This window comes from Phoca vitulina, unplaced genomic scaffold, assembly GCF_004348235.1.
Source record: "Phoca vitulina isolate PV1807 unplaced genomic scaffold, GSC_HSeal_1.0 scaffold7, whole genome shotgun sequence".
Taxonomy (NCBI): Eukaryota; Metazoa; Chordata; class Mammalia; order Carnivora; family Phocidae; genus Phoca; species Phoca vitulina.
The window spans coordinates 9,247,989-9,267,321 of NW_022589710.1; the positions used below are offsets into that span (position 1 = coordinate 9,247,989).

At 36.9% G+C, this 19,333-nt stretch overlaps 1 protein-coding gene and 1 non-coding gene across 10 annotated transcripts in view; both read left to right on the forward strand.

Annotated features, from left to right (window-relative positions):
* AKAP6 (A-kinase anchoring protein 6) overlaps nt 1-19,333 on the forward strand; it is a 574,958-nt gene that overhangs the window by 464,803 nt on the left and 90,822 nt on the right. The window lies entirely within an intron of this gene.
* Nucleotides 5,546-5,652, forward strand: LOC116633470. The gene has a single exon (XR_004299733.1). It is a non-coding gene; the product is annotated as a U6 spliceosomal RNA (small nuclear RNA).

Below are 19,333 nucleotides of genomic sequence, written 5' to 3' on the forward strand. Positions count from 1 at the left end.
CAAGCGCTGTTTTCAGGGAGTATGAAGCTCACGAAAACACCACATTTATAGATTTGTTCCTTGAGAGGATAGCTTAGCTGCTCCTCATCAATAAAATATTAGCTTCTCTGATTTCTAAGGGGTTAAAATAACATGGCTGAAAAATTATATAACATTAGTACCCATTTTAACTAAGACCCTTAATTTACACAGAAGATTTTATATTTCATTGTGAGGGTTAGTTCCTCTCATATAGTTCTGCTTTTATGGGAAAAATGCAAGTGTCCTCTATCTTTCTCTGTTGGTATAAGTATTAAACAAATATGTCCGGTGTGCGAATGGAAAAGGACCGTTCATTTTTGCATAACACAATGCTCACTAAATAGACTAACTCGATTTTTTTACTCTGCTCTGGATTTGAGGTGACTTATAAGAATTCACAGGAAACATTTAAAAATACTTTTAATACATGAATACAAATCAGAATTGGGGAAAATATACATAGACTAGTCTCTTTCAGTGAGAAGAGTTAATATGTAGGCATATAGACTGTATGGACCTATGCACTTACTAAAGATGCTAAAATTACACGTTGGGTTTCCTGGTAGTAAAAGCGAAGAAGGAAATGTGCTCAGTTGCAAAATTTACATTTCCCATGAGAAAAAAAATTACACTTCCTTTGAAGAAATTAAGTTTATTTTGATACTTAGATATGAAAACACTTTCTGTTAGGTTTTTTTTTTTTTTTTTAATTTAAGGAATTAGAACGGCACGGTAGAGAAATGTCTAACCACAATATTTCTTTTTTTTAAATTTTTTTTATTATGTTATGTTAATCACCATACATCATTAGTTTGTGATGTAGTGTTCCATAATTCATTGTTTACATATAACACCCAGTGCTCCATCCAATACATGCCCTCGTTAATACCCATCACCAGGCTAACCCAACCCCCCACCTCCCCTCCCCTCTAGAACCCTCAGTTTGCTTCTCAGAGTCCATAGTCTCTCATGGTTCGTCTCCCCCTCCGATTTCCCCCCCTTCATTTTTCCCTTCCTGCTATCTTCTTCTTTTTTTTTTTTTTTTTAATATATAATGTATTATTTGTTTCAGAGGTACAGGTCTGTGATTGTATCATATGATCTCACTGATATGAGGAATTCTTAATCTCAGGAAACAAACTGAGGGTTGCTGGAGTGGTGGAGGGTGGGAGGGATGGGGTGGCTGGGTGATAGACATTGGGAAGGGTATGTGCTATGGTGAGTGCTGTGAATTGTGTAAGACTGTTGAATCACAGACCTGTACCTCTGAAACAAATAACCACAATATTTCTTACAAGTAAGTTTCTAAACTTAATACTTTTAACAAGTGAATTAATTATTTTCCTCTAACTCTGTTGCCAGGTAATGTTTATAGACTTTGAGCACAGCTCTCACCCACCCAGAGATGGTTCCTTTCAATGACAGTTTGGCCAGGTGGGATTAATAAGAGAAGACATCAATATTATGTATTTGAAAAGAAGAGGATATTAGGAAAGTGAGGGAGAAATATAAGCCTTGAAGAGAAAGAAAAACAGTTGAAATTAGTTAATATACAGCTAACCAAACAAAAATGAGTAACCTAAAATAATTAAAAACAAAAAGAGTAAATTAAAATCATGGGTAGATGAATGAACAGATAAGAAAATGCTAAAAAACAAATACAAACAAATAAAAAGAGAACTAAACACTGAAAGAATTGTTTTAGAAAAAAAAACAGGTAAGAGAAAGGGATACATTTTAAAGGAGAAAATGTCACTTTTAGAGAATTTGGGTATGTATTAAAAAATAAGCATTATTTAAAAGAAACGAGTATGGAATAGGATTAGAAATTCTGGGGAATAAGAAACGTAGTGTAAAAGAAGAAAAATTGGGCATAGTTGTTATTTTATAACTATTGATGCCAAAATGATGTTGTCATGGCTATGAACCGATCACAGAAAACAGATTAATCCCACTACCCCTATATTTTATAAATTCACAAATTTCAACCCTCTACAATAGTTCTCTTTCATTTTGTTCTGGACCAGATTGATCTAAATAATTACAGATGTGGCCTGATACCTTTATGACTAAATGTAAGCTCCTAAAAATGTAATACTAGGCTGGTTCATAATCCAGGTTGTAGTAGCTGGGCTTAAAATAGAAGAAAATCCATTACCTTTTTTTCAATTTCTTTTAAAAAAAATTTACATGTTGGTGTACAGAATAGAAGTATGTGTCAAAAAATTAAATTCTGGGGGCGCCGGGGTGGCTCGGTCAGTTAAGCATCTGACTTTTGATTTCAGCTCAGGCCATGATCTCAGGGTCCTGGGATCGAGCCCCATGTCTGGCTCCACCCTCAGCAGAGAGTCTGCTTGAGGATTTCTCTCCCTCTCCCTCCACTCCTCCCCCCCCCCCCCCCCCCCCGTGTTCTCTCTGTTTGTCTGTCTCTCTTAAATAAATAAATCTTTTTTAAAAATTAAATTCTGTTAATTAGGCCTTAGGTTGGAATTTCAGTACCAAAATGAAGCAAATTACTAGTTATTGAAGCAGTCAAGGTAAAAATGTACCAGATATACCAGGCATAAGAACCTAATGAGAATTTTTTACCTCTTTCTCAGTAGATTAATTGTAGAGCTTAATTGTATGTTAGATTAAAACTCCATTAAGATAAGAAGAATATGCTTAAAATCATTATAATATTTCAAATAACATTATCTAATCCTTTTAAAAGTGATCAGAATAGGAAAATCTAGGCTGCCTCCACTCCTCTGTAGAAATGAATTTGTTGTTCCGTTTTTATTAAAGCTACAAAGTCCTAGATTAACTGTCATCTTAATGTGAGCTTTGATGAATCCATGTTTGCTTATGAAGACAACTGCATATATTTTTCTTTTCTTTCTTGAGAGACGACAAAACTCACCCTGAAAATGCTTAGAAGAAAAAGTAGATGGATGTGGTTTCTGAACAGTATAGGAAATGCCGTTTTTGCTGGAGCTTATAATGCCTATTTGAATCTCTTTTTTAAGAGGGAAAAAAAAAAAAGAGAGAGGGATGTTAAGAGAATAGTATGCCAAGAAATAGTTGGCTCTGTGTGCAGAGGGGCAAGGAAGGGAAGGCCCTCCAGCAGTTTTTGTCTCTGGCGGGTGAGCTACTGTCCGGAAGGTGCGTTGGCTCTCTGGGCCGCCTCTGCTGTATTGTGCGGCTCCCTCTCTCCCTGGCCTGGCCTGCTCTGGCCGAGAGTGGATCAAACAAGCCGTGGGGAAAGTTCCCCTCATTTGCATCACTTCTAGACAGCCCTGTCGTACTCTTTGCTGACAGGAAATCACTGTCTTTGTCACCTTTTCTCAGGGCCCTCCTTTTGGCAGAGATGGGCCATGTGACCACGCTTAATCACAACAACAGGGCTGGCTCAGGACTCAATGACATGTTTTCCTCAGCACTTCAATAAGTGGGGTAGAGGAGTCAGGAGGAAATGACTACATTAATTTTAAAGTGAAAAGATAATTAACACTTGAAGGACTAATGCTACAACCTATGGAATTATTATTCAAATTGAAGTTAATTTATCAAAAACTCGTGAAAACTATCTCCCCTAATGCAACTGTTTAAAAAAAATAAACCTTGAATAGTAAGAGTTGGGCGTGTTGGAGGGAGAGTGGGAAGAAGGCGGGGAGAGAGGGGCTTTGGATGGAGAGGGAGAGAGAAAAGGGGGGGAGAGAAAGAGGCAAATCATAGCAGGCATAAGCTGTGTTTGAAAAAGCAACTTAAATGGGCTAAAACTTCAACATTTGGGACTGAAGGCTGGAGCATGTAAAACGCTTACTTAGATGATATGAATAGGACACTGGCAAACAAAAGCAGCAGTGTGCTCCTAGAAAACTGTGCTTAAAGGAGTTTCCTTGGCAACAGAAATGCAGTTCCAAAAGTAGACAGAACTTTCCTCAGAAAACATACTATTAATAACAACCTTCCGGAACAACTTGGAACAATTTGACGACTTGGCAATAATAATGCCAAGTGTTCTGCAAATTAATCTAACACATAATAGTTATGTTTCCCTTGCCCGTAATTCTGCTGGACCCCACCAAGAACTCCTTGCTTTTCAGTGGCACAAATGTGAAAAATATTTCTAAATGTTGTCATGGAAAAAGAAAACCCAAAGAAATGCTAGTGGCCAGCAGTGGCCAGGGATTGTGTTCAGCCTTTTGGAACCCACAAGAGAATTTAATGAGATGAGTTTATTCCAATTAAAGCCACTGCGTTTAGTATCTCATCCCAGCAAAGATGTTTCCATGAACAAAACTTGTTCAAGGGTTAACAGCCTGAGAGTTGCTGCGACGTGAAGCACATCTTGAGGCCACTGGTTATATAAATGTAACACTTCACTAAATACGTGCTGGGTGTTATTTTTAAAAGCATCATCATTTCTTGTCAGCCCAGCGAATAAACTAATCTTGGATCTACTTGGCCAATGGGAATCATTTGAATTCTCCTGAAGGCAATACGTTTGCCAGCCAAGAAAGGTATAGTGTTCCCCTCCTCTGACCTTTCTTGAATCCTTGGATCTAAAGGTTAAAAGTAATCAATATCTCATTGCGCGGCTTGGTTTCAGGGTAACAAGTAATAACCATCATGTTAAAATCCAAATGATTACAGATAGCACTTAAATGAGTTGACCTGTTTGGGAGCTTATATTAATTGCAATCAGGATAATCATTTGAGTTTGCTAATAAAATTTCGGATTAAATTGCAAAAATTTCAGCCTTTAACTTTTGAAAAACGACTTTTAGTTAATTAGATGTGAATGTGCAGTGTTTCCCTCCTGTGTTAAGCTGAGAGATTTGGCTTTCACCCCACATATTTAGAGATTTCTTTCTGGTTTTTATAACATAAATTGGAGGAACACTTAAACGACTTATAAGAAAGGGTGTTTGTTAGGTTCACTACCACCTTTGGCTCCAGATCTGCTCCATACTATGTGGTATGTTTTAGGTCAGTGAATCCATGGAAATGTCCCTCACCTACTTTTTAGCATTGCCTATTTTTAAATTACTTATCTTTAGTGGTTATATTCATATTTGGGCTAATGTGCTTTGTAGCTAGGAAAAAAAAAAACATAGGATGTGTGATTACACTTTACATGGTATGAACTGGGAGTTATTTTGTTGGAAAAAAAAGGACTACCAAAGTTTAAAGATGAAAACCAAGTATTATCATTGACAAAAGGGTCTTGATATAAAAGGGATAAATGTTAGGTTTAATGTTCCATGTAATTACATCAGGAGGGTACTGGTGGTCATAACTATAACTGCCTGTATCGGGAAGGCATTGGTTATCCTAACTACATCATAATTACGACACTAAATCACATGACTTACAGCATAAGTTATATCATAACATAACCAAGTGTGTAAGATATACTATTGAATCCATATATTTTGTCCTTATGATTATTCTAGTTTTTACAATTTATTCCTAAAACAGGAAGGTGGGGCTAGAAGAGTACCTAAATAGTATTTTGTTTATTTCCAAAAAATCCCTGGCGCTCTTGTTGGCAGCACATATACTAAAATTGGAATGACAGAGAGAAAATTAGCATGGCCCCTGCGCAAGGATGACACGCAAATTCATGAAGCGTTCCATATTTTAAAAAAAGAAAAAAAAGAAGCCCTGGTACCTGTTCAGAATAGTCTGGAAAACCCTGGGTGGGAAAAGCTTAACCATAGTACTTTCTCAGATAAACCCATTAACCTCCTTTTTTCTTGTCCTTGTCTCACTACCATGTCTAACTTTAGAAAGAGGTAGATTAGTGGTTGTCCAAGGGACATCATTTTTGGAGTATTAGGAATTCCCCAACCCAACTGTTTCCATCACTAAATGTCCATACTGCCTTAAATCCCATCCTTAAGATTCATTTCTTTAAGATAAAAATAATGCACTCTACTGGATGCAGATATTCTCAGGGGGTAGGAGAATAATACTGAATTAAATGCCAATTTTAACATTTCGTTTAAATGGAAGGGCACTAGGAAGGGAAGATGGAATTGGTAGAGAGAAGAAATCTAGAAAAGGGAAGTGTGTGTGTGGGGGCGTGGTATGAGATAGGAGTAGGATGGAGGGAGAAAAAAACTAAATTGGTCAAATCTTACTCTTTGACTGTGTTAGTGCCCTATACACATGATCTTATTTAATGCTCTCACAATGATCCTGGATTATTTTCCCCATTTCATTGATACGAGCCTGAAACACAGAGAGGTTAAGTGACTAGCCTCAAAGATCCAGTTTCTCAGGTTAGGCTAGGGTTTGCTGAGATTCCAAACAACCCCCAAATCTCCAAGGTTTAAAGTTACAAAGATTTATTGCTCACACATACTACACATCCATCACAGGTTGGCTATGGGCTCTGCTTGGCATTGTTCTTACTCCAGGACTCAGACTAATGAACCAGCCACCCTCTTAAATATTCCCTCAATGTGGCAAAGGGAAAAGAGAGTTCTGGAGGGTCACCCTCTTGACATTAAACCTTCTACCTGGAAGGGAAACACATAACTTCCTCTCCAAATCATTGACCAGAACTAATCACATGGCCCCACCTAACTCCAAAGCTGATGGGGAAATGCATCCCTACTATATGCCTGAAAGGCAGAAAGCTAGAAATAGTTGTTGCTATTATCAGTAGCTACCACAAGAAATAAGTAAATAAATCAGAGTTTGAACCCAATCTGGTTGGCTTTAATGCCCACAATCTTTCACATGCTACTTGCCTGCTCACTATTGCCCCGTATCTTCTTCTCTACAAGAGGCACAATTCTTGCAAGTGCATTTTCCTCCCTCTGCATGAGCTTCTTGTGCCAGAGAGAAAGAAGTTCCTATATATTAAATGGAACATCAGCAGAGAAAACATGATGGACTTGGGTTTGCTCTTTAGCCAATCATCAGGCTGTTCTGTGAAAACCCTCAAACTTTCTTAAGCACCTCAGCACCCTAGGAGAGTGTTGCCATGTGGAGCCTCACAGGAATCTCCTGTATTTCGTCAGATTCAGGAACGCTAAGGCTGAAAATATTTATGTTTTTTTTTGGGCGGTGGGGGGGGGGAGATGCACTAAAGACAGCATTGCCCTAGGAAGATTCAACCTTATGGATCCTGTTATTGCCAAAGGGAGTTACTGAAGAAGGGTCCCCATGGAGAGATACTCTAGAGGAATATCATTTGCAGAAAAACCATTTTCCAGTCCTGTCAAGGAGGCAATTTCAGTTCTCAGAAACAAGGGCATTCCCAAGCATATTTTTAATAATGTTGGCATTTGCGAAGCTCATACATTCTTAAACTAGGCACTTCTGCGACACTCTGTACCTAATGAGGCACACTGGGGTAAGCTGAGAGGGAAGCAGTGGTCTTCCTGCCGAACCTTCGTTCATTTACATAAGACACAAAACATAAACATACACACACACACATGCGCATGCACACACACACATACATACACTCACCCACATACGCATTTTCTTTTACTGAAGCCAGAAAAGAGTCAAGCTGGCTAATGCTTCTGGGGTTGAGTCTAATTTTTCTTCTAAACTTTTTTAGACCACAGTGCCTTTCTCCAGAAGGACATCTGTATGCCCCTGTAAGTCCTCTGAACTTACTATTTCAGCCGCTTTCCTAAGTAATTGATTCTACATGCTCATTGACATTGGCTTAAAGAAAATTTGTGATTCGTGATATTTCCCTTGTCATCTCATTTTATCCATTGAAAACTAGGAAGTTTGTGGAAGGGGTACATGTACACACGTGATTATGCACACACATTTGTGTGTGTCGACACATGTATACACATATACAAAGTATTAACTCATTTAGTTAAAAAAATCTTTCATAAGGATTGAATTTGGATGAAACCAGATTCCTTGGACCAAATATGCTGGTAGTCCCAAGACATTTAAATCATGCATGTGTAAATAACTATACAAACTTCCTTCATATATGCCAAGTTTCAGTTTGGAGCTCATTTCTATGTTATAAGTCTTGGCATATTCAATCTTGCTACCTTCATTATAATAGTTATACTCCGTCAGTATTCATAGGTGCCTCCCTAAGAGAGCCCTCCTTGAGGATAATTTAGCCATGAGTACTTCGTTATAATTAAATGCATACTTTTTGATAGTGATGGTAGGTTTGGACTTTGTGGGCCAAATGTGAGAATGAATGATTATAATTTTTGTTAGACTCCACACTCCAGGAGGGCAAGGTTCGTGTCTGTGGTTGTTTATTGCCGTATCTCCACCGCCCAGTGCCGTACCTGGCACATAGTAGAAACCCAATAAATACATATTGAGAAACACTTTTCAAATAGATTTATTTAATAAGCTATTAATTAAATCCTACTGATCAGAACTATGCTATCAATTCATTACTTTTGCAAGAAAACAACCCTATTTTCATGCCGTGGTCATTCAGTCCGAAACTTCACGGCCTTCTCTTATATTAGATATAAAAATAAAACCAACAATTTCTCTCCTTTAAAAACCGAAGTGTGTTAAGTGCAGTTCTTAATATTCAGGGTACTCAGACTTGGCCAGGTTGGTGTCAGGGAGAAAGAGAGGAAAAGAAAGAGGGAGGGAGGAAGGGAAGGATCATGATGCCCATGTCTGAGACAAATGGTACAAAAATGTTTAACTAATCACCATAGTTCTGTGGCTAATCTGCAAAACCTCTCAAACTGTACTATTTGTTGGTGCATTCTTGATTATGTAGACAGTATAATTACTTACACATATAACTAATAACATGTACCATGCAAATGTAAAACTTAAAAATAGAACAATACATGCAGGTGAACATGGACAGTCTTTAGACATGGTAGGACTATCAGCACATTTTTTTTCTTGTACCATAGTGAATGGGAGAGTTTATTGACATATTTGTTGTAGAAAATTAGGTTTGACCTCAGAGGAGTATGTATGTCTAAAAAGGTAGTCATGAGAGAGGTGAGAAAAACAGTAAGAAGTAATCCAAATCCATCGTGATGAGGGTGGATGGATGGTGTATAAAAGACTGACTCCTCTTTCCAAAGCTAGAGCTAGCTAATTCAGAATATGCAACTTAAAAAATTAAGGCTGACCGCTGTAAGGTCAGGAGAAAGCTAAAATGTAATTTTGAAACTTTCTCCCACTCTTTCATTTAAAAAAAAAAAAGTGACCCTGCTCATAGTTTTTAAAAATAATCCTCGGGGTGCCTGGGTGGCTCAGTCGTTAAGCGTCTGCCTTTGGCTCAGGTCATGATCCCAGGGTCCTGGGATCGAGCCCCGCATCGGGCTCCCTGCTCCGCAGGAAGCCTGCTTCTCCCTCTCCCACTCCTCCTGCTTATGTTCCCTCTCTTGCTGTGTCTCTCTCTGTCAAATAAATAAAAAAAAATCTTAAAAAAAAAAAAAAAAAAAAAAAAATAATCCTCATATATGGTCATTTATATTTTTAACTTAGCCATTAATTGTGAGCTTCAATGATTTTATGCAATTAAGAAAAAGCTAAAAGATGTATCATTTAAAATTAGAATTTGATAAAGATTTGTGATGAATTCACCTCTTGCCCCTATTTAGGTCCTTGACATCCATTTGGGTTCACTGTCTTCCCATTGAACTTTGTCCTTCCTCCTCAGCTTTCCTCAGCTGGGACATGTTGAGATTTGAAAATATGTGTGAAGAACGTTCTTCTCTGTGTGCTTTTTCTCTCTTCTTCCTCAGTCTCTTCTGCCTGCTGATGCTAAAGATCCATTCTGTGAGTCACTGGATTTCATACAAGCCATTAACAAAAATCCTCCTGTTCATTAAAACTTAAGTATAAATGAATCTCTAGAGTTGAGCTAATTGAATTCTTTTTCTGCAGCATGGGAATATAGCAAAATAACTCAAAGTTGGCTAGCATTTTATAATCCATGTTTTGATGATAGTTTAAGAGGCTCCGTCCGTCCAAGTTTGGGTTAGAAAAAGAGATGAAGTATGGAAACACTGTCAGAAGCCTTTTCTGTTTACAAAAAGATCCAGGGATACCGTGAGTAATGCCAGAAATCTCATGTGACAGCCAGCTCTTATGGGATTTTTTGAGCTCACCAAGTTCAGGAAATAGACAGTTCCAGAAAGCTGATTGGAGTTCAAAGATTTTTTTTTTTTAAATTAACTGAAGTGAATAATCGTGTTCTCTGTCCATTGTCCAACACTGCTGCTCAGACCTGTGCTCTGCTGCGGGCGTACATCTCCCCGGGGCTAGGTAATATCGGGCACTCGATAAATACTTTCTGATTTAAATTGCCTGCTTAATGAGTGTTTTCTCCTGAATCTTCCAGAGTGAATCTCTTAGAGGTTTTATACAGTTATTTATTTCCATGGGAAGTGAGAATTTTACCTAGAGTTTCAGGACTGCAAGTGACCTCATAAGGACCTTCATTTCATTTCCTCTCTTTCAAGGATTGTTTTTATCCATTCCAGATAGGAGAGAATTTGTCCTCCATTAAAGATCTTTCCAGGGGGAATTCCACAGCCTCCCATTAAACTGTTTAACAACTCTCCCTTCCCTGAAAGTCTTCCTATATCTAGTGTAAATCCCTTCTGTTGTTAGGTGTAATTGTCAAATCGGCCAGAATCCATGCTTGGTAATTAAACCTCTTCTTTCTGTTTTCTATATAGTCACATTTCTCAGGCTTTTGCAGATTTCTTTTCAAGTTAAAAAATCTTTTAAAAGTCCTTTATATCAGTTTTGTCTATACTCTAACTGAAACCACTTCTATCCTCTGTTGTAGGAGAAAATATGCTAATACTGAGATAGTGCTGGTAAATCCATATATTTGAGGGGCTTTACCAAGCTCCATGGATTTCTCCATCAGGTTTTTCAACTCTCTCTTATTAACAGTTGATAAAATAGTTCATGGATGGTTTGGAAGAGGAATATGGCCTGTCTGAGATAGTATGACTTACGTCATATACCTAAAAAAAAAAAAAAAAAAAGTTTGAAAAGGAAGAGAAAATGATATAAAATGGGCTAAAAAATCTTCCTCCCATTTAGGGACAGAGCTGCTTCTCCCAGTGGATGCGTAATATATTATTTATGTAAGAGTGAGCTTCATGTTTTTGGCTCATATTCCATTTGGAGCATATACAGTATGACAGTTTCCTTGGCTTATTGTTGTATATATGGCTATCTATTTTTAATACATTGCTTTTGTCTTTTTTCATGCTTGCTTACATCTGTTGTTATGAAAACTGACATAAAGTTTTTAAACATAAAAGAAGTGATGGAGAAAGAGATGGTAAGAGACAAACAACATTTCAAAGGAACGCAAGATGGAGAAACAGGAGCAAAGTCTCCATGGAGAGAACCAAAAGCAGCCTCTGCAGGATAAATGGGAGGGAGAGTCAGAACAGAATTCTGTAGTCACAGAGGAAAAAATGGTCATGAGGCTACATAAAGCATTTCTATGTTAGAAGGAACATAATACATTTTCCACCAAATTGTTTAAACTCTTTAAGCTGTAGTTTTCAAACCTGTGAAATGGGGATAACGCCCACTTTGAAAGGTTGTCAGGATTCCATGAGTAATGTATATAAGGGGTTCAGCCTTGTGCTTGGTAAATAGCTCCAGACATAATACAGACTCAGGGGTTAACAAACTATAGCCTGAAGGTCGAATCCAGCTCATGGCCCGTTCATTTTTTTTAAATAAAGTTTTATTGGAACATAGCCAAGCACATTCATTTATGTATTGTTTGTGGCTGTTTTTATACTTCAATAACAGAACTGAGTAGTTTCAACAGTTACCATATGGCCAGCATGCCTAAATTATCTGACTCTGCAAAGAAAGTTCACCAGTCCCTTGTATAAATAACTATTATGACAACTCTTCAGTAATACACATTATTCTACAGACTTGAATGATTCTCCAATTCAATTTTCTGGCTGTTGTATCACAATAATACCTGATGACTATCATTCTTTCGCCCAAGGTTCTAGTTTTCCTCTTGTAACAACCCAAAGTCTGCCCAGTTTCCTTGCTCTTCAATATAGCCTTAAATGGTTAATTGGTTCATTTCACCACCAGGTGGCCTCCTATACTCTATTGTGCTTGTGGGACCCAAAGGAAAGCAGAAAATGGATCTAATGCACTTCTTTCAACTTTGGCTGTGATTCTGCTCTTATTAGCACTTCTCCAGTAGCTCTGCTGCTCTGAAATCACTCTCTATTTTATGTTTGGTCCTGAAACATAAATTCACACTGACCTTTTTAGAAAATGAATTCTAAATCAGGGTTAGAAACAGTTAAAACAGTAAAAACAAAATAAAAATATTTAAATGCATACTCACACCTACATCAAAGTAGTTTTTTTAAAAAAGAAGTTTGGCTATCACGTAAGAGGATTACCATGACTCAGTATTATTCTCAGCTGTGTCCTAGCAGGATTAATTAATCTTGAAGTTTCCACAGGAAAGACAAAGGCCACTGCCCCTCAGATCTCCATATGTTCATTTCTTGAAGAGCATAGGTGGACTTCAGATCAGTTCCCCAGTTTCTTCATGTTTTTTAATTCTCTAAATTCTCTTTTTGCATTTTCATTTATCTTATTTTTGAGCTTTGCTAAAGACCGGTGCCATGCAAGGAAGATTAGAAAGCTGTGTGATAAAGTGCTGGAGAAGGAGGCTGGATTCTCCTTGGGCAATGACTCTTATCCTCTCAGATTTCATTTTCTTCATCTATAAAGCCAGGGGGTTGGACTGGGTGGCTTAAAGGTCCATTCCAACTTCAAGATTCTCTCACTGGTGAAAAATCAAAGATTATTCCAATTAGTAATTGGTTTGGCTAGGAACCATCTGGCAAAAACCGGAATTTTAGGAACTCGATTTCAAAGGCTATGGAAACAAACTCATGGGTAAATATAATTTTGTGGCAAGCTACCATAAAAAGCGTATAGTTTCTAAATGCCACATTATTTTTAGTTCACTTCAGGTGGTAGTCGTAAATGCAAATTTTATGAGCCTTCTTAGACCCTTTCCTTTACATTTTACTTTTATTCAGTAGTAGATAACTATTCAGTTGGATTCTGAACAGTGTCTTGCTAAGTCTGTCATAGAAGTTTAGCTTTCTCTTTGACGTCTTATTTTCTACACACTTTAATTTTCCTACCTTTTTCTTTGGGCAGAATGATCAAATCCTCTTCAAATTTCTTTGCAGCATAGAACAGATATATTCACTTATATTTCCATTGAAAACGGGTCATTTTATATGGTACAAACAACCTGTTCTTACCTTCTGCTTGAGTTGCGATATGCACATCACTGGTTTGTATTTGAAATGTCACATTGGATGTCATGGCAAATACTGCTAAAGGCATTTAGCTGTCTATGAGGAAAGGACCAGAATTGTCCCTAGGGCATTTTGGTAAAGAACAGGCTCACGTTTGAATTCAGAGTTACCCTGGGAGACCTAGTGACAGGCAATCTCTCTAATTCCAAATTCCCTACTGGGGCTACTTCTCTGGAGAGCTATCTGGTTAAAGGCAGATTCATACTTGCTTGGGGAAAAATTGATTACAAGTTTTTTCCCACTTTGCAAACTGTACTAATTAGTATCAAGCTCAACTAATAATTTATGAAATTTGCATTGCTTTCTGTTTGCCTAAGCACAAACATTTCCTACCATATATATTTTTCAATATATGTTCATATGTCTCATGTTCATGTCTAATACATATTAGGAATTAACAGTCTAATAATCTTACCTTTAAAAGTCAGGAAAAGTGAGAAGAAATGATGCTGTCTGTTATTAGCGACTGTAAAGATGTGGCAATAAGCATCTGTTAGGGATTACTATATGCTCTGAAAAGCAAAATAAAAGGAAGATTATCCTTTTCCTTCAGTAATTTATAACCCATTTGGAAAAGCAAAACCAAAAAACATGAAATAATAGCAAAGATAGCAAATATGTATGGTACCAAAAAAAAAAAAAATAATAAGTGCTAGTCTTCTTAGAATGTCTTCATAAGAAGAAATGATATTTGAACTGGACCTCGCTGCATAGAATTTAAATAAGTGGAATGAAGATACAGAGGTAGATACATTGCAGAAGAATACAACATTGTGTGTGAGGGGGATGCCCTCAGTTCTAGGAGTTAGTTTGACCCATGACTAGGACTTTATCCAAATCAGGAAGATACATTGGGGAAGAGGAGCAAATCAGCAGCACCTCCTAATGGCTTTCATCCATGTGTTCAGTGAAAGTCAACAAAAGGCAAGATTGTTTTCCATTGAACATTGAATTCTCGATTCAGTGTTTCATGTAGTGAAGGGAAATTATATACATAAATATGCAAACTAATGGCATAAAAGAGATGAGAAAAGTTATGCCAAAGGTCATATTTTCTTAGCAGGCAACATTTGGATCAAGTTTGAACAAACACTTGTATCTAGTGCTTATTATGTAACAGGAGTTGTTCTAGGATCTTTGCATATATTAGCGCATCCAATCCTCACAGCAACCTTGTGAAAGAAGTATTAGTATTATCCCCAGATGAGCAACTAAGGCACAGGGACGTGCACAGCTAGTAAGCAATGCAAGCAAAGTTTAACAATGGGCAATCTGATTCCAGGCATATATTTTATTTTCATTTATTTATTTATTTTTGCCAAACTCCTTGAATCTCATTGGCTCACAAATTAAAATGCTTGGCATGGGTCCTTCTGTCACCATGTTTATAGAACCTAGTGATCAAATGGTTATGTGTGTGTAGGTTTTGAGAAGTAGTATTACTAGGTAATACCAGCATGTTCCCTCCTCCATTTATTAAGGGGAGAGAAAAATAGTAACACTTTGTTGATATATTTTCTAAAAGATGAAGACTATATATACATAGTTTAATATGTATGTATTATATATAAATATGTATACGTGATATGTGTTATATATAAATATTGTTTACCTTTTCAATGACTGCTCCCCAATGTGACCTATTTTATTCTCTAATGTGGACAGTAGTTCCAATACATTATTTCTAAGACAGATAATAAAAAGGAATGGGAAATACAAGGTCTTAACTTGCAAATGGGCCACAGACCACATTATCTTATTACAAGTCATATGTATTAAAATCGAAGACTTTGTTTTAAAATGGCACATTTTACGTAGAGATCTGAAATTTCACACAAACAAGATCTGTTTATTTCTTAAAACGTCTGTGGTGGGTGAGTGGTGAGGATATCATTGTCCCTGTTTTACAGATGGGATGACCACGAAAATATGAAATAACTTCCCTCAATAGAGCAAGCCACCAATAGAGCAAAGGCAGAAGGAACAGCCACAGAGAAAGTGGTGCCCAGTGAAGGGGCTCCCTATTGATGTGCTTAGAGAAAATCCTCAAAATCACAAGTTTTGCACCTATTTCTTCTTGAGCAGTTATCTGTTGTTATGGCTATAAGCTACACTAAATGGCCACATCCTGGTACTTCTGGGTTTTTTTGTTTCAATCTCCACTTACTGAATTTTTGCGCCCTTATGCTAATTTTTAGGTCATCGGTATCATATTCCTTCATCCAAATATTTCAGGGGAACCAGTCACTGAAGACCTTCTCTCTAGCTGTGATTTCCTTCCTCTTCTGCAACATTCTCTAGTTTTATGTAGTTTTTAGATTTATTCTCTGTGGACTAGTTATTGTTGCCCCTATCTGGTGAAACTTTTGTAACTTCCCCTATTTTCTTATTACTTTCTCTCCCTCCATCTGTGTATTTCCTTCATTTTGTTCTCTAAATCTTTCCTCCTTCCTCTTTCTGACTTTTATCACTCTTATGATTGGGCAAACACACACACACACACACACACACACACACACACACAAACACTGTGTTTCTCTTTGATGGAGCTATTCTAATAAACGTCCTTGAATGTTTACGGCAGACTCCCTTACATAGCTGGAAAAATGCTCAAAAGCACTTATCATAACCAGCATTTGCTCTTTATAGTCTTAGTTTATGCTCATAAATTTTCACCTGTATCCTAGAGCTTCTTTAAACTGTGAGCCATCATTCTTCTGAACAACAGGTATGACTGTCAGTGAGAGCCTGTCTGCCCTTTTAGCCTCAACTTCATGCTACTAAAAAAAAATTGTGGAAGTTTGGAGGATGAACTTAACACCAAAATGAATCTGGCCATAGATGCTCCAAGGATGGGGTTCTCAAGTCTGTTTTGACCACTCCAAAGTCAGTTTGAATGACATTCTTGACCTTATTTATTTACATTATACTCCCGGGGCCTACCAGTTTTCTCAGAATTCTGGACTGATATCTAAAGATGCATTTTCAAAAATGACAGCATGACCTAGCAAACTAAACTGAAATTCCTCCTGAAAGTTCTGTTTCTGGGTTTTAGTGATATCTTACTGACCTTGGGCAAGTCACTTAGCTTCTATGTATCAATTTCCAATCTGTAAGACAGAAGTGATATTACTAACTTTCCCCATGGGCTTGCCATAGGAGAACAAAAAAGAAAACAATCCGTTGAAATGACAGTCAAACTTTCTGATGCTGGAGCAACAGAGCTTAAAGCCTGAAATCTCTAAAATTTATTTTCTTAAGATCTCTTTCTAGTAAATATGGACATGTATCCCCAAAGAAACCAAAGAAAAAGAGACTAGAACAGAAAGGTTTTTAAATCTATAGCAGATTGGTGTTGGAACTGGAAATTAGACCCACCTCTTGCATCCTGGTCAAATATCATTGCTCCGAGAAAACCCTGAATTCCTAAAAGGTGTCCTTAAATATTTAAAAGGTTTCTGTCTTCTTTTTCTTTGATACATTTTATAGAAGCTTTTCTTAGGTTAACCATTCCTGGCCATGGGAAACAATTAACTTTGTTCACAGTTTCTGTCTAAAAATTGAGAGTGATATTTTTGTGTTGGGGGTTCTGATCAAATATTTTTTCACTGAGCATGAAGTTCAAAGATAAATGGAGGCAATCACATGCCACTCATTTCTGTGTACTAATACTGTACTGGACATATATTTCCACCACTGATATAGGCTCACTTGGTCTTTTATCTGGGAGAAATTCAAATGAATAAATATTTTCCAACTTCTGCATCTAACCCATAATGCTAAGAGTTAACTGTGGATAAAGACTGAACAGCACATGATCCCTGACCATATACACTCCATGTAGGAACTTATAATCTAATTCTGAAACTACATTCATCCCTATCTGAAGTGAAGGTACCAGAGTACCCTCAAAAAGTGGCCTAAGGCATCAAATATTTTACAATTCAGGGATTTGGGCATTCACCAAGAAAAACTTCATGGCATTTTGGCTCTATTAAGATTATAGATGTAAAAACCCTTTAAAAAGTCAAAAATACACTACAAAGGAAAAAAATCTTGATGTGAATATATAATGGTATGATGGCATTTCCATTGTGTTTTGGACAACTCTGGAAATGCTTTGATTGGCTCTGTCTTAAGACCTAAAACATGGTGAGTTCTGGATAATCATGGTGAGTTTCTCAGTGCTGGTGTCCATAGTCCCTGAAGAATGCCCATGTGCACTAAACTTGAAAAGATAGCTTTTGATAATGACATTATGCGGGAGGGGGTAGTGTTCTCAGCCTTCATTTAGGCCACTGATTCTCATAGATTTCTGAAGTCACAGTGTGCTGCAGCAATATCTTTTTGATAAACTACAATGGCTACAGTGTTCTACCTCTCATTTTTTCTTGTCCTCCTCAAAGAGAAAGCAAGATATTCTCTTTGAAGAAACATTATCAACAGCATTAACATGAGAAATATATCGTCTCTTCCTTATGAAATTAATTTGGCATTATTTTTGAGGTGCGCAACATCTTGGCAACTGCTTTGGTTTAAAACTCTGTGATTTGGGAAAAGCACGTTTCAGAATGTTTAATTCAGCGATACAAAAGGCACTAATGAAATATGCATGTATGAATTTTATATCATATTAGTTCCCTCTTTCTTGAAATCTGAATAAAAGCCAAACATCTGGATTACGTTTGAAAAGCCTGAATTTCCAATTTTCAGAGAGATTCAATCTATTTTGACATTGCACACTTAGCCTTAACATTTACAGTGTGCTATTAACATTACTTGCAATTGTAAAAAAAAAAAAAAAAAAAAAAAAAAAGTCCAGATTTAAACAAACTTGGTGCCTCCTAATGCTAAAAATATATCTATATTTGAAATGGCTGTTGCTGCACAACTGTATGCGTCCATGGTTTGGGCTTCATCAGCATTTCTATTATAAATACTTGCACTGAACAAGCCTATAATTCTGCTATAGAGGTATGGGGTAAGCTTTGGTATATAAATTCTCCCATGGTTGTATATTAAAACAACAAACAGCAATTCATGTATCGCTCAGGCTTAGTTTGAAAAAGTGTTCATTGATTCAGTGTTTACCGAAGACCTCAAATATTCAAGGTACTCCATGATTGGCCAAAAAAGGAATAGCCCTCATCCTTGGGTTTATTCTTCAAATATAAGATAGATAAAAAGATTTCTGTTTTTATACATATTTGGGCATATTTTGGCAGCTAGGCTAAAGGCAAATGTATATTTATGGTCATAATTTAGGGAAGTAAATATGGATATCAATGCTTTGTCTCACTTCATGATCATAGTTTATTTAAGATATAGCTGGTCAAGTTTTAAGGGGTAAAATAAGAAGTTCTATGTCTACACAAGAGATCAAGGAAGATAGAAGAATGTGACACTGTGTTTGAAGTTTGCATAATAGTAAACCTTCAGTGGACTTTAATTTACTACCCTCAAATTTTTACTGGATTTCTTGTAGTATGTAGTAGGTAAATCTCACTCTTCTGTGACATGTGGAGAACAGCTAAAGTCAGGAATTTCCCTTTTCTCGTCTTATTTTGCTTTATTTAAAAAAAAATCCATTAGATTATAAAGTAGTACCCAATGAAACAAAAATAGATGTGTTTCAAGGCATCTGTTTAGATCAGAGGATGGAAAGCAGAAGAAATAATACTTTTAAATTGGAAACTTTTTTAAAGGAGAAAACTGAGTTTCCATTACATTAATTGCTGCTCCTCGTGTCTTTTTTCCCATCCTACACTACGTACTCTAACAGATATTACATAATTGCATAACTATTCTTACTATGTGCTGACATGGCATTACGACAGCCCTGATATGGTGCATCATAATGAAACCGTAATTAGAACAGTCATGATGTATTATGGCAACGATCCACATCGTCACTGAAGTGCATTGGAATGCACAGAAAACCCATTGAGATGTGCAGATTTTCAACATAATGTAGCACAACCATGAAG